Source organism: Thamnophis elegans, chromosome Z (genome assembly GCF_009769535.1).
Source record: "Thamnophis elegans isolate rThaEle1 chromosome Z, rThaEle1.pri, whole genome shotgun sequence".
Lineage (NCBI taxonomy): Eukaryota > Metazoa > Chordata > Lepidosauria > Squamata > Colubridae > Thamnophis > Thamnophis elegans.
In genome coordinates this window covers 22682268-22698436 of record NC_045558.1, presented here as the reverse complement: position 1 = coordinate 22698436, position 16169 = coordinate 22682268, and positions in this window count along the sequence as shown.

The window sequence follows — 16169 nt, the reverse complement described above, 5'->3', positions numbered from 1 at the left end:
ATTGATTCAGTATAAAAACCCTCTGACTGTGCTTAAAATCCAGAGGACACACACTTGGTGAAGCCTTAGCATTTGGCCTTTTCAGCCACCTGAAATTCACTCCATTGGGTTTTGCTCTATTTTGGAAACATCAAAGAAAGCTTCCATTTCAGGTCTTCTCCAAGTTTGAAGGGCAATACAGTAGCAGAAAATAGGTCAGTAAGCAAAAAAGGTAAACTTCCAGCCAGTTGCCTAAAGCAATGGAGCCACAGTGAGAAAATTCAGATAACCAGCAGAGGTTCCCCTCAGTTTATTACAAATTTAGTAAATTTATAGCCCATTTCATGAGAAGTTATTCTGGGTGGCATACAATAGTACATTTATTAGCTAGATCACGAAGACTTTCAGTGGTGCCTCTAATATTATCATTAATAGGTCAAAATGTAGGCAAAGTAAGACTCAGAGGGCCATTCAAATATTACAATTAATCCAATAAACCGCTAACTCTGTGCCACTAACCACTGAGCTGTAGTGGCGCAGTGGTTAGAATGCAGTAGTGCAGACTATTTCTGTTGACTGCCGGCTGCCTGCAGTTCGGCAGTTCAGCAGTTTGAATCTCATCGGCTCAAGGTTGAGTCAGCTTTCATCTTTCTGAGGTGGGTAAATGGAGGACCTAGATTGTTGGGGGCAATATGCTGATTCTGTAAACCCCTTATAGAGGGCTGAAAAGCACTGTGAAGTGGTATAGTGATACTGATATTGCTAACTCAGTTATATAGGTAGACCTCACTTAGCAATTCTCTTAAACATTGAAATTGCACTGATGATGAAAAAATAACTTGGCCACCAATGCCCACGTTTACCACTTTTTCACATCCCTCAGTCATAGGTTCCCATTGGTCAGTTGCAATAATATGTGTTGTCCTGTGCCTGCTTTGTTTTGCTTTTCCCCATCTTGGCACAGCAGAGAGATTGCGTAAAGAAATAATCTCTTCCGGAGCTGCTTTTCTCCCCATAGACCTCCTCCAAAAGGTGCTAAGGGCAAGCTCAGGTCTGTGATCTTAACTAGCTGGCTCTGCTTGTGACTGATAACACTTTAATTACTTTAGGACCTTCCGCTATTGTTTTCTTTTCAAGCATCTCAGGACTCAGTGCTGCAAGCATGCTAGATAAACAGCCAGTGCTGGTGCATCTCTTTCTGTGTATTTTCCCTATTGTGTGCCTGATTACTCTGTTGTAATCCCGTCCTTTACACTGAATGTAAATATAAATGCTAATTTATTTCTTGCTAAATTATTCTAGTGCTATAGTGAGCATTCCCAAGAGCAGGGAGCAGCGAAGAAGGAAAGCTGAAGTAAAACTATATGTAAAATCCTGGTCATATCATTTTCTACCTAGTGAGCAAGTGCTGGTCCCAGTTATGGTTGTTAAATGACTACTTGTAGTTATTTAATATTGAACCTGACAATACACAATCATTCTAACCAGATCAATGACAGGCATTTTGAGAAAGCCAATCTGCTTCCTCCAATCTTTCCTGGTGTTTCATGGACCCACTGAAGTTTTTTAATGGATCCCTCACCATTGGTAAGCAGGCAACTATAGGACAGGGATCCTCAACTCTGGGCCACACAGCTGGGGGTGAACAGCAGGTGAGCTAGTGAAGTTTCTTCTGTATTTACAGCCTTTCCCCAGTGGTCAGCTCTACCTCCAGATCGTCAGGCATTAGATTCTCATAGAAGCAAGAACCCGACTGTAAGCTGCAATTGTGAGAGATCTGGGTTGCACCCTTCACCTCCGCACCCCGTCCGCTTCATTGAAAAATTCTCTTCCACAAAATCCTGGTGCCAAAAAGGTTGGGGACTGTTGGTTTAGATGACCAGGACAAGCTCAAGAGAGTGGTCAAGCACTTCATCAGTTCTCATGTCCACAAGATATCTAAGTCCCACCCACCTTGAATTCCGTTGACTCTTATCAATCACCAATTTGCCTTGACCATTAGTGGTTGAGATTCTTGCATTGTCTTGCTTCCAGATTTCTTGTGCTTGACAGGCGCGTACACTGATGGTGTGTGTTTTCTAATAGAGTTTCCTCTGTTTTCAACACTGGATGTTTTCTGTTCTTTCTTCGGCGTATTGAATCGCTAGGAAATTACCCCTAGCCTATAGTGGACTAGATTTTAAGTTTCACACAAGACAGCTAAGCCAGGCAATATGGTTGAATTCAATATTCTTGTACTGAGCAACTTATTTGACTTATCAAATAGCAATAGCAGTTAGACTTACATACCACTTCATAGGGCTTTCAGCCCTCTCTAAGTGGTTTACAGAGTCAGCATATTGCCCCCAACAATCCAGGTCCTCATTTTACCCACCTCGGAAGGATGGAAGGCTGAGTCAACCCTGAGCCGATGAGATTTGAACAGCCGAACTGCAGAACTGCAGTCAGCTGAAGTAGCCTGCAGTGCTGCATTTAACCACTGTGCCACCTCGGCTCTTCATGTGATCACCTTTTGCAAACTTCTGACAAGCAAAGTCAATGGGGAAGCCACATTTAACTACCATGTTACTAACTTAACAACTGCAGTGATTCACTCAACCTTTGGCAAGAAAGGTCATAAAATGGGGCAAAATGTACTTAACAATTAACAAACAAAATTTATTTCCGTTATCAACGGAAATTTTGGGCTCAATTGTGGTCTCAAGTTGAGGACTATCTATAACAAAATAATCAGGAAAGATATCACTAAATAATCAATGTGACATCATCAAAGAGAATCACATTGGCATTACTTTTGCTTTTATGGATGTTTGAATATTCCTTAATGCTGTTTGAATATTCTTCTCACTCTTCTCTTAAGCACCAAAAAGCACCAAAATGAACGATGTCAGTGATGGCAAACCTTTTTGGCACCAAGTGCCGAAAAGGGAGAGAGAGCGTGCATGCTTTGCACACTTGTCTGGTGCACAACCTGCAAGAGGAGCTGCCCAGGGGGCATGTGTGTGCAGGACAATGAACTTCCAGTTACTGACATGCATGCACATGCAACAATCAGCTGGCCGGCACGCATGTTCACACCGGAAAATAGAAGACCAGCTGTTCGCTGATCGCCACGCACACATGCGTGCCAGAAACCTGGAAGAGGAACAGGTGACACCGCGTGTGCCAGACAAAATGACTCCACGTGCCACTTCAGGCACATGTGCCTTAGCTTCGCCATCATGGAACTATGTCAATCTCAAAATGCATTCCTGAATCACCAAAAGAAACATTGATAACTGACATTCATACACCTGTTTTAATCTCTCCAAACAATGTACCATGTTTTCTGGCACATAGGGGTAGTAGGAAAAAATGCCAACAGTAGAAAAATGTAGAAAAAGGTGGAAAGGGGAAGATTTTTCATTCGCAACAATAACATTCCAGGGAGACAAAAACAGACTTCTTAAATTACAGCTTTGGGCAAAGCTTTCATTAATATTATAGTGCCAGGCGATATTAAACATTAGTCCAATGAGAAGCCAAATTTTTGACCTGCACAGAGGACAGGAGAAACTGATGCCTTTGCTTAGCAATGTAATCTCCCCAGTAGGTCAGTTTCTCAACTTGACAACTTTAAAATGTGTGGATATCAACACCCAGAATTTCTCACCAAGCTATGGAATTCTGGGAGTTGAAGTCTAAACATCTTAAAAGTTGTGAAGTATGAGAAACTTTGACTTAGATGTTCTACTTCACAGGTGCCAAACTTGCCACGTCATGTGGATGTCACATGACGTATTGCGATGTTTCTTGCCTTTGCAGAGCTGGGGTGGGTGTGACGTCTGCATGACGTATCTGGCCTGTGGGCCGCCAGTTCTACACCCCTGTTCTACTTCATCACATCTTCTCTTGCAGGTATGACATCAAATAGCACAACCTCATACTGAAACATAGTTGCAGAAATACAAAAGCAGCAGTATTGTATTAAAATCACCCACGCATTTGTAGTACTAAGAGTCATTCCAGAAATATGTTTTTTTTCCCAAAAGAAAATGAAATGCACTTCAAATACTTCTCCCATTGGCCCTAAGATAAACATTCTATCTCTGTTCTTTTCTTTCTTAATACAATAAATCTTTTCCTTAAGTAAAATATTTTGAAATATCAGCTAAATCTTTCTCCTACTTTCAAAATGATTTTTTTGTCTGATGTAAAACACCTGTATTCTTCCTCTGCTTGCAATCTGTTCATATTCCCTGAGGTCCTTTATTCTCCCCTCAGCCAAGGGTTATACAATCTTGAGTTCACATGTGCCTAGAACGTTAAATCATCTGTTGGTCTTATTTGCTTTGAAGTGATTAAGATGGAAGCACTCAAGAATGCCTCACAGGGGTGTCTTTAAAGAAAGATTAGTTTGAAATAATGAATCCGGCAACCTTTAGATGGCAGCCAGATGGCTCCTAGGCAAAGGCTTTCTAAATGGATGAAATACTACGTCTTGAATATTGCTGAATTCCTTTTCAGAATTAACAGGAAATTAACTGTTGGAATGAACACATAATTAAGAACATAAATTGTGTTGCCTTTTAGCTCCCTTTAAATAAGTTTAATTGTTTTACCTATTGTTGTTTATGGCTGCTGTTGTTTGTCTGCAATTATGGAAGAAATTACATGAAGTCTGAAGGATAATCAAGCAAAAAACAGTACCTAGATACTGTTGTCAAAAGTGTACTGATGTTTTATGTCTCAGACACTTGTGAGCTACTTAAGGTTTAAAGCAACTCAGTAGAAGAGTATAGGCGGGGGGGGGGGGAGGGGGACCTTTTTAAGCAACTAAATAGGACATAACATTTATACCTTCCAAGGAGCTGAAAGCAATTGTTAGTGAGGAGGGTGTGGACAACTGATTTCTCAACATCTCAGGAACACAAAGTTCATGATTCTATTTAATAATCTTGTGGTTTTACTGTCAGGAAGACATGTAACAGATGGCAGCTTTTGACTCTCAAGGTCCCAATATGGGAGCTCAACTGCAATTACATCGTGCAGAAATCAAATCTTTTATTATGAGCAGGTTAGTAGCCCACAAGCCATACTTAGAAACTGGACAGAAGCCTGCTGAGAAATTTCAGGACTCTACATCTAGATTGGTGTTATTCAACCTTAGAAACTTTAAACTGTGTGGACTTCAACTTCTAGAATTCTGGGAGTTCTGGGACTCGAAGTTCACGCAGTTAAAAGTTCCCGAGGTTGAAAAACACTGCTCTAGACTTAACTGGGAATTCAAAAGAACATCCCAGAAGGGGGCTGTGGCAAACTACTTTGGTATTCCTAGTTTGGCTTTCACTGCTACTGTCTGTTGGTGAAAGTACTCTGGGGTAAAGCCGTGGGAGAAAAGGAATACATGCTGACGTTTTGCAAACTTTGGAGCAGATTTGAAACTAAATGTAGCAGCAAATGTCACATCATTTTATGTTGCTTCTGTCCAAGGGAGGAAAATGCCTTGAAGTCACCACTAACTGCCATGGAGATGACAGTCAACCACTATCCTCCTGACTGAAAGTATTTGGATATTTATACATTTCTATGTCTTAATAATACTGGGAAAATATCTGCTGAGTTATGCCACAATACAAGTAAAAATACTTTTTTTGTATCAAGTCCACAAATGCACTATCCATTGGCAAACAGCCTAGCAGAAGCAGTAGATACTGAAGAAAAATAGTAATTAAAAATACCTGTCTGCTGGGCTTCAAACTAGGGATATTCTGCATTCAAGACAAGTATTATAACCATTATGCTAGGAAAGAAGACTATCGGGTTAAACATCTGCAACACGTGTTAACCAAGAAAAGCAGGAAAAAAGCAAGAGAATAATTTTAAGGCTGGTGGTTGCGCCTACATATATGTGCAGGCTTTGTATTGATTGTGCTCTTTATATTTATTATGTCCCCTCAAATCTTCAATCTTAGCAAAGACATACTGTATTTTTGGACTATAAGACACACCGGAGTATAAGACGCACCAAGATTTTGAAGAGATCAATTAAAAAAAAAGTTTTTGCATTCTGCAGACCTCCCAAAGTTTCTGCATGCCTCATTTTTTTTTTGTGAAAAATGGGTCAGGTATAGAGTTTGAGAGGCCTGCAAAGTGCTCCTGGAGGTTGGGGGGGGGGGACAAAAACAAGCAAAAAACGGCCTATTTTTTGCTTGCAGGTCTTCCAAACTCTCTGCACGTCCATTTCAGTGAATAAGACACACCCAGATTTTCACCCTCTTTTTTGCGAGGAGGGGAAGGTGTGTCTTATATTCTGAAAAATACGGTACATTTCATCCAGAGGGAGGGGGTGCAGAAATTCACGGCATGAAAGATATTCCGCGGGATGGTTTGAGTGCTGGTTTACTTGATATTGTGAAGGTGGAGAATAAATGGGTCAGGGGTTTCATGGGGGTTGGTTCTTCCTCTGGACTCAGTAAGATGGCTTTGATTCCATGTATTTGAAACGTTATACTCAACTAATGTAGTCCAGTGTTAGAAAAATGAGGTACTATCACAGCACAGTGCTGTAGGTTGGGATGAATTTATGGGCCACTTTATGGGCCTCGGCGCACAAAAATCAGGTGTTTTAAGCTTCTTCTCTTGAATTGGATGATCACCTTGTTATTGTGGAAGTGTGCGTTTCAGGCAAAGTTGGTGATTTCTCACCATTTCTCCTGCACTTCACAACAAAAGTGTATAATACTTGAGCAGGCATTTGAGGACACAAGGACGTTATTAGTACAACTTTCTTGTTTCTAGAATATGATTTGGTTTGGTTAAAAATGTACTTATGGCTTATTGATTTGTGCATCACAGTGACTGTTGCCAGAAGATGACCTTCAACTACTTGTTAAGAGTGCTTTGAATGCTGTTGCATCGAAAGCTGGCGGAGATGATTAGATGCTTTGCATGCAAAATCCCTGGATTCTAGGTACCATGTCAGCAGTTAATTGCTATGCACTTCTGGGAACCCATGAGAGGTATCTGCTGCCCTTCTTTTTGGGGCCACTGGTATACTGTATAGCCTAGGTGCAATGAATTTGTTTCAACTCAGTTACGTATTTTTGCCATATCCTTGCTCCCACTCCTTGTATTAGGCTACCGATGAGGTCTGTTGAAGTAGGGAAAGATTGTCTCCTTCACTATTGCTTTCCTTCTGTATTTACTTCCCTTAAAAGGACAGTGAAAGTACTGCTTTGCTCATGATTCACTTGCGGAATGATAGCCAGGTGGTAGCTAGGATGAGTTTCTCAGTGTTCCCTCAGCTTGACGTCATGTCAGGAGAGGAAGAGGAGAATGATACTAGGCAGTGATGGGCAAAGCAGATAGTTGGATGGAAATTGCTAAAAGGATGACCTGCAGGGAGTGTGAAAATTGGGTGGATCTGTTGATGCAGCATTGAATATTCCTACTTTTTTTCTCTTACTCCCTTGATTTGTCCAACAAGGAAGTAGTTAATGATGACATATAGTCTTTCAATATTTTTCCAGCCCAAGAGCTCATAGGATGGCCAGAACATCCAACAGAAACTCAATAGAGATGATATCTTTGGTTGACTCACAATTCTCATTTTCTATCAATCACTCACTCATTCAATCAATCAGTATTATCAAAAGGTTGACTGTTTAATTTACTTCATGCAACAAAACATAAAGATACAAATTACATGCAACTCAGAAAAGTAAGGGAATTGTGGCTTTCTCAGTCTTGGTCCTTTCATGTACACTAGACTGAAAATTCTGAGTCCCATAGTTGGAAGATTATGGGAGTTGTAGTCCAACACTTCTGAAAGGCACCAAATTGGGTTTTATCCAATAGATGCAACCCATTTACTTCAATCTTCAAAGTTTCTTTTAAAAGTCCTCCTAGCAAAGCTATGAAGATATCCATAAGATAGATAAGCTTGTTCCATATTCATGAGCAATGTGGTTAATTCTGCCACGCACGCAGTCCAGCGATACAGATATCATGGTTCCATTGTGAACCTTGAAAGAGGAACGAAGGCTAACACTGGCCCAGATGCTACCTTCAGGTACTTGGCCTCCAATTTGTTGAGCAATTATGTTAAGAGGGGCATTATCACTGATATGCTGATTTAAAGTTACCCGGAGCATATTGCATGAATGAATTAATTTTAAAGTGAACACAATGCTAGCAATTCCTTCTTCTGTAAACACAAAGTATTTTTGGGCAAATTGTCCAGCAGATATTAAATGGATCTGTTTCTCATAGGCTGAGACTTGTACAAAATCCAAAAGTTTGTTTCTGACAGCTCCTGTAGGCAATCCTATTACAGAGACTCTGGCAGACAATGCAGTAGAAATAGCAGATGGAAGCCAGATAAGACTGAGTGTACTAATTCCAGAGCTGTCTCCAAAATAACGAACGCTGCATTGGGCAGGAGAAAGGATCTCAAAGCTCATTAGATCCCCAGCACTGACTTTGGTGGCTCCAGAAACGGAGATTGAAGTATCTCTGTAATTGACACCAGATTTATAAACCGTCATCAGTTCTGCATTAGTTCCATTTTTGTTCAGATAAACCACCATACTGAAACCCTCATGAATGCAGGTGTGACCCATGGAATACAGAGCTTGCTGAAAAACAAATTTCACAACTCCCGTTTCAGTAAACTTGATGGCTCTACCATCATGACATAAGGTTAGCATATAAGAGTCAGAAAGAGAAACAAATTTAAAGGTCGGTTGATAATTTGTCTGATAGTGAACTGCGGTCATTATTTGTGCAGTCATGGCTACAGCACCTGTATCATGAGATAACCAAAACAAGCTGAGAGGGGTTTGAAGATTATATATGTCTAAATCTTTACTTTGGTTGCAGAATTGATTAGGGCTCTTCAAAAATATTGAAAGGGTTTGGCTTGGCTCTACTTCTGCAGCACAACTCACACTGGCACTCTGAAACAGTTTGACTTCTGGTTGTTCAATACGAACTCCACTTAGTTCATAGCCTTCTTCACTGTCCTTGAATTTTAAGGAAAGGTGGAGGAAATTTCTGCAGTTATGTTTCACAGCAAAATTGAAATCGGCCCATATTAAGCCATGGTCTTTGAACACCAAGCTGCCTTCTTCAAGGGTCCCCATATTGCATCCTTGTTTTTCTTTCAACTTCAGCTTAAATCCAGGGTAGATCTGAGATGAGCCAGACAAGGGTAAAGCTGTATCTGCAGCCCATGTCTCAGACAGAAGGGTTTCAACAGCTGTTGAACAAACTGTATCGCTCACAAGTGAACAAGGTAAAATAACCGTTCCATCATCACACACGAGACAGGCTTGGCACTCCTGCTGCTCTTTATTAAAAAAATATTCCTCTCCACACAATCCCAGAGCAGCCTCTTTTTCTGCCATTCCAAAACAGCGGAATCCTCCTATTCACAAGAAGAAAAGATAATTCAGTCAGAAGCCTCATTTTACAGGCCCAAACTGTTGTAAGTTGAGGACTACTTGTAAACTATCCTTTAGAGGTAGTGACCCAGTCTCATTTTAAATATCTCAAAAGATGGAAAATCCACAACTTCTGTAGGGAAATCATAGAACAGGATTATAATTAATCTATATTACACGCATGTTATTTAACAGTTTCCATTAAAACCAGAATTTGGCACTTCTTTGGGCCTGTAAACAAATCATTTTCCTATCATACTTAATCATTTTCTGCACAGCTGACAATGATTAAGAACCAAAATTAAGATGGACGTTAGTGCCACTGAAATCACCAAGACAAATCAGTCCTGGCCATCTGCAATTCCACTGATTCCAATCAAACTAAGGGAAAACTAAACTTCAGAATTTTTAGATACCATATTTTTCAGAGTATAAGATGCACCAAGGTTTTGAAGAGGCAAATAAAAAAAAGTTTTTGCACTCTGCAAACCTCCCCAAAACAACCCATTTTTTTGCGAAAACAGGCCCGTTTTACTCCCACAAAAAAGGCATGAATAATCTTTAGGGGCTTGCAGAGTGTTCCTGCAAGTGGGGAGGAGGCAAAAACGAGCAAAAAAACAGTCCGGTTTTTGTGAAAACTTGCCTGTTTTTTGTAACAAAAGGCGGGGACATGGATAGCCTTTAGGAAGCTTATAGAATGCTCCTGGGGGCTGGGGGGAGGTAAATTGAGCAGAAATTGGCTGTTTTTCACTTATTTCTGCCCTCTCCAGCCCCAGCTCTCTAAAAGTTTCCTAGAGGCTATCCATGCCCTGCACGGCCATTTTGGTGAAGGGGAGAGGTTTCGGGAGGCAAAAAATGCTATATTCATTGTATAAGACGCATCCAGATTTTCAACCTTTTTTTTTTTGAGGGAAAAAGGTGCATTTTATACTCCGAAAAATATGGTATATACTGTAAAAGAAGACACTCATTACCTGGTGTGTTCAGGCATTTCATTCTTTCTCCACAGATACTTGGTAATTGGGTGCATTCATCTTTATCCTGTGAGGAATAGATTCAAATTCATATTCAATTCAGTGTTTCCCCCCACAAAAATAACCCAAATGAACAAAAAAAATCACCTCTATACGTGCATCTCTTAACTCTAAACTGATAAAATTCTAGTTGTACATTCCAGGTTTGTTGACCTAAAAGTCCAACCTACCCAAAAAACACCAGATTGGAAAAGCCTCTATTAGATATATTTAAATTAATTATGCAGTACACTTCTAACATTATACATGTACTATTACAGATATAAAATTTAAAAAAAAACATAAATCAGTGCTACTGTTCTCTTATAATTTGAATAAAAGATGCAAATGATCTAATGTTTTTCCAATAATTCTATAATTACACTCCACCTTCAGGATTGAAAACCTATTTTGTCTAGTCTTTTTTGTTGCATAAATTTAAAACCAATTCCTATCCCTTTCAATTTTCTTCCTTATAATTCCTGTGAGATCTTAAAAGAAAACCCTCTTGATCTACTCAAATTACTTCTTTTTGCCTTCACTACTTTTGTGTCTTTTCAACAAATGATAACAATTGCGTTATCTGTTGGTTTTTTTAAAAAAAATATGATCCTAATATTAGTAAATGTTACCCCAGCCATCATGGATCATCTCACCAATATAACAATATCGTAATGCCACATCATATTGGATCGTACAATGACCCAATGATGCCACTTTGGATTTGCAAGATAAATCTTAAAATAACATGCAAGTAGTCCCTGCTTTAACCTCAGAAAAGATGAAATTCAGACAGTGAGTAAAACTTTTTCCTCAATCCAAAAATCCTTTGAGGATTTTTGCTTTATGTGTAGAAAATCTGAAGAAGAAAAACTTACGGTAGCTAAAATATTTATAATTGCTTCTATTCCTTACTTTGTTTCAGTTTTAAGTAAACCCAGCAATGTTTTAGAAGCTTGTCTGACAAGATTTATGGCCTTCTCAGCCCTCTCTACCCCTGGCCATGCTATCGGAAGCACGTGGAACAACAATATGTAGGAGATCATTTCCATGCCCATGCAGGAGTGGTTAATTGCATGGAAAAAATAGTTATGAAGTCTATTAGCCATCCATTTCATGGAGATATTCCAAATCTATTATCAAAGTAATTACTTCCAGACCTATTTCTTCACACCACCTACTAGAAATCTATTTCATATCACCAAAAAGATTAGCTAGAGCTTTCATAATTTGGATATTGAATTATCTCTTTCAATTGTTTCCTTACCACATATAAATATTCTTGAAGGCATCTGTGGGGAGTGGGAAGAAGTGAGAGAAATGATATGTGGATTATGATATGATGGCATCAGTTATACTACTTACTTACTTGTGTCAGACCTCATTTCATAACTACATCACTTACAAATCATCATAATACATGTTGGCATTTCAATGTCGCTTTGTTTGTTATAGAATCCCTTGTTAAATTCACTGCTTCGGAGCTTGCTCAAACATATCCATTTTCGCTGGCAGATGGTTGCAGGATGATGGTGCAGCCAAAAATGGACCTTGGGAGTCCATTTTTGCTGGCAGAGTGCTCAGGCTACTACAGGCACCCTCGACACGAGTGATGTCAAACTGGCCACCCCCATCACTGCCACGCCCACCCTGGCCCCCCAAAGTCAAACATAACCCTGATGTGGCCCTCAATGAAATTCGTTTCTTCTGAGCCCACATGTAGAACAATACCAGATGTTTGGATTTTATCACTTTTTAGAATCCCACAGTGACCATAACTAACATTACCTTGACTAACACCAGTACTTACCAATGCTGTAAATATTGCCAATGTCATCTGCTCAGAGAGCAGGTCCTTTTGAAAGTTGTGGAAACAGTAAGTAACCTATGTCAAAGATCAAGGTATACACATCTATGTACTGTATTAAGATACACCCCCCCCCAAAAAAGAGTGGAAATATCAGTGTGTCTGAATACGGTCATTTTTGACCTCCCAAAACCCCACCTTCACAAAAACGGGGCGCACATAGAGTTTGGAAGACCTTTTTTTTTTGTTTTCCTCTTCGAAATCTTGGTGCGTCTTATATTCCAGAGCATCTTATAGTCAGAAAAATACAGTACTTATGTGAAATGCATATAGGGCCAAACTTAACTCCTAAAAAGACTACTATTTAAATTTAGAATATAATAATAGCTCACCTGGCATATTCGATCTGCATTTGTGGAACAATCCAATAGCTGAAAAAAGCCAGCAGGACACAAGGTACATTTTTCACATTGTGATGGTGTCTTCTGAAAATTGCAAAATTCATCACTTTCACAAAAGCCACACTCCATTAAAGTTTCTCCAATATCAATCATTTTTGCGTCCACGTTTAGTTTATGCCCAGAATAGGACTTCTGGAGATGATTTCTGACTTCCTTCTGCAGGTTTTGAAGATTAGCCTCAAAGTAATGCTGGATGTCCTCTTGCAAACCCTTAAATGACATTTGCTTCACTGTGTCAAAAAGCATGCCGTACTGAACTTTGATCAGATCCATTTGTTCATACATTTTTCTTTGTTGCAGAATAATTTCCCGCTGCTGGGTAACTAATGCATCCTGCTGCTCTGTAAGTTTTTGCTGCAAATCCACAATGATTGCCTGCTGATTTTTTAGTGTTTCAACAAACTGTTCTTGGCCTTTTGTAAGCTGTAGTTGGAGCACAAGTGCATCCTCAGATGGAACTTCATTACCTCCTAACATGCAAACAATCCGGTATTAAAACATGCACAGCTTCTCTTACTGGTTTCATTTACCATAATGCCTCCAATCTTCTTATAAAATATCCTAATTTCTTTCCTAAATTCCCATAGTACACTCGTGTAACAAATTCAGATATTGGCATATTGTAATATTGCTGCTGTTCTAAATAATATTCTAGCATACAGGAGCCCACTAAGTCTACATAATGTTTGCTAAGAGTCTCTTCCAGAGGTGGTTTGCAGGCAGTACGCCCCGGTACGGGCATACCGGTGCCTGCCGGGAGCACTGGGTACCGTTCCGGTACAGTGCTCCAGAGGGCCGACCCACCCACCTGCCCTTCTTACCTGTATTGGAGCTCTTCAGCGCTTACAGCATCTGCGTGATGCTCTGCTGAGCAGCTAGAGCATTGTGGAGGCATCACAGAGCATCGCAAGATGTAAGGACACATGCGTGTGCTGCACACGTTCATATGGTGGACGCCGGGCCCTGTTAGACCGTACCAGTTGCAAAGGGATCCGGAATCCACCACTGGTCTCTTCAAATACAGAGGTGGCTCTGTCCAGCTTCAGCAACCTTTTTTTGACTGGCCTGTTTTCAAGGAACTATCTCTATTGCAGGGGAGTCAAACTCGCAGTGTCACAGCGACATCACATGACAAATCATGACTTTTCCCCCCTTCGCTAAATCAGGGGTGGGTATGGCCTCAGAAGTGTGATGCTTCCAGCCCAGGGGCTGTGAGTTTTACAGCCCTATTCTATTGTATCACCACGATTACAAGTGATCCTTGATTTACAACCATTTGGTTAGCAATAGTTCAAAGTTACAATGGCACTGAAAAAAATGACTTGCAAACTGCCCTCCCACTTACAACTGTTGCAGCAACTCCATGATTACATGATCAAAATTTGGGCAGTTAGCAACTGGCACCTATTTATGAATGTTAAAGCATTCCAGAATTGCAGTATCCTAGAGTTATGTGATTGCTATTGGTGATTTTTCCAGCCTGCTTCCAACAAGCAAAGTCAATGGGGGAAGTTGGATCCCTCAACAGCACTGTAATTTGCTTAATAATTGTGGCAAAAAATGGTCATACAATTGGGGATGACTCAACAGCGACCTTGCTTAGTAAGGTCATTCTGGTGCCAGTTGTGATTGTAAAGTCAAGGGTCATGTGATTGGAGGAGAGTCTTAGCAATTCAAACTGATATTCTTTAGAGGTGTTAAATTAAGTTTGGCCACATGGGCTCGAAATTCTAACTATAATCTATAGTTGCTGGATTTCAGGTGCAAGAATTGGGATGACCAAAACATGGAATCAGAGTTTTCTTTATTTCTTTGCTATAATAAATAATGATTGAATAACCATTCAATCAAACAATCATATTTTTGTAGCACAGACTTTTAACTTTGAGCCTATCTAAAGGCGTCAAGATTATAGAAAATTTTTACTCACTTAGGCTAACATTAATAGGGAGAGGCATACTGGAATGAGCATCTTGCTGCAAAGAAAACCTACCACATTGGTTTGAGGCTCGTGAGGCCTATTAAACTTGCAGAGTATGACATGAAAACAAAAAAGGAATGGTTTTTCTTTCTGTTTGCCCTCCCTGTTATTCATATTACTATTTTGGAAGAAATTGGCCTGTCATTCAATTGGCCCAAGAAATGCTAATTCTCATCTTCAACTTTTTGGACACAGAAAAAAATATTTATATTTTAATTTGAAATATTTTTGGGGGAGGAGAAAGAGTGGCAGACCCTGGGGGTGGAGATAAAATAGGAATCAGCCTCAAATCTCTTATGTAATCACAAATGGACTTAGTGCAACCCCTTTTGAATTCCTTTATCCAGCACCAAAATAGTGCTGTTAGTTGACTAGATTACTATTAATGGACATGAGTAGTAATTGGAGATTCATGTGTGATCCTAGTCTTTCATGCCTGACATTTTTTTAATGTAAAAAGGCTGGAACTAAATGTTTCTTATGGCCATAATATATCTGGGTATTTTTCACTGAACATGCCTTCTTGTGACCAGAACTGATATTTAAAGTTATTCATTGTACAATGATATATGCTGCAGCCAATCAGTCCTACCTTGCTCAATACTAGTTGCCAACTGTCTATGGAGATTCTCAGTCATCTAGGTCATGGTGCAAATTGATGTGGTGCCTTCTTGGAACCGTTGAAAGGACCGTGTTGTAGGAAACAGTGTCTGCAACACAGTTCTTTCAACAGTTCCAAGGAGGCTCCACACTAATTTACACCAGTCAGGTGACCCTGATGACACAGATAAACATCCAGATGACCTTAATGACCAGTGGTGAGTTGCAGGCAGTAAGTCCTGGTACAGGCGTACCAGAGCCTGGCTGGAGCACTGGGTACAGTTCTGGTACAGTGCTCCAGAGGGCCCACCCACCTGCCCGAGCGCCTTACCTGTCCTTTAAGCCTTTGGCACTTACGTGCACATTGCGTGTACGGTGCCTGCGAGACACTCTGACGAGCAACTGGAGCATCGTGGAGGCTTGCAGAGGCGTCGCAGGCAGGTACGATGTATGTGCACATTACGCACGTCCATGTGGGTGACGCCAGGCCCGTTCTAACCATACCGGTTGGAATGGGATCCGGAACCCACCATTGTTAACAACCCGTTAAAAGAATGCAAATGGCCAGCTGTTTCCAAGGAGTATAAATCCTTCCACTTCCCACCATCCAGTCAGAGCTGAAGAAGCTTCTTGGATGAGAAATGAAATGTCTTTTTTAAAAAAACAGAAAGTCCAGTTGCCTCTTAGTTAAATGTTCTCTATGTAAAAATTGAACTTGAGGGTGTATGTTGCATATAGTTAAACAGACCAACAGATGAAATGTGAAATGATCATTTGGTTTCACCTTGAAGAAAATTTAAGTTAAGAGATGAAGATGAAATGTTAAAAGAGTGAAATGGAGAATTTGAGAAACATACTTAGCGATCCAGTTGGTACTATTGTAAGAGATTAGAATTAGGGCGA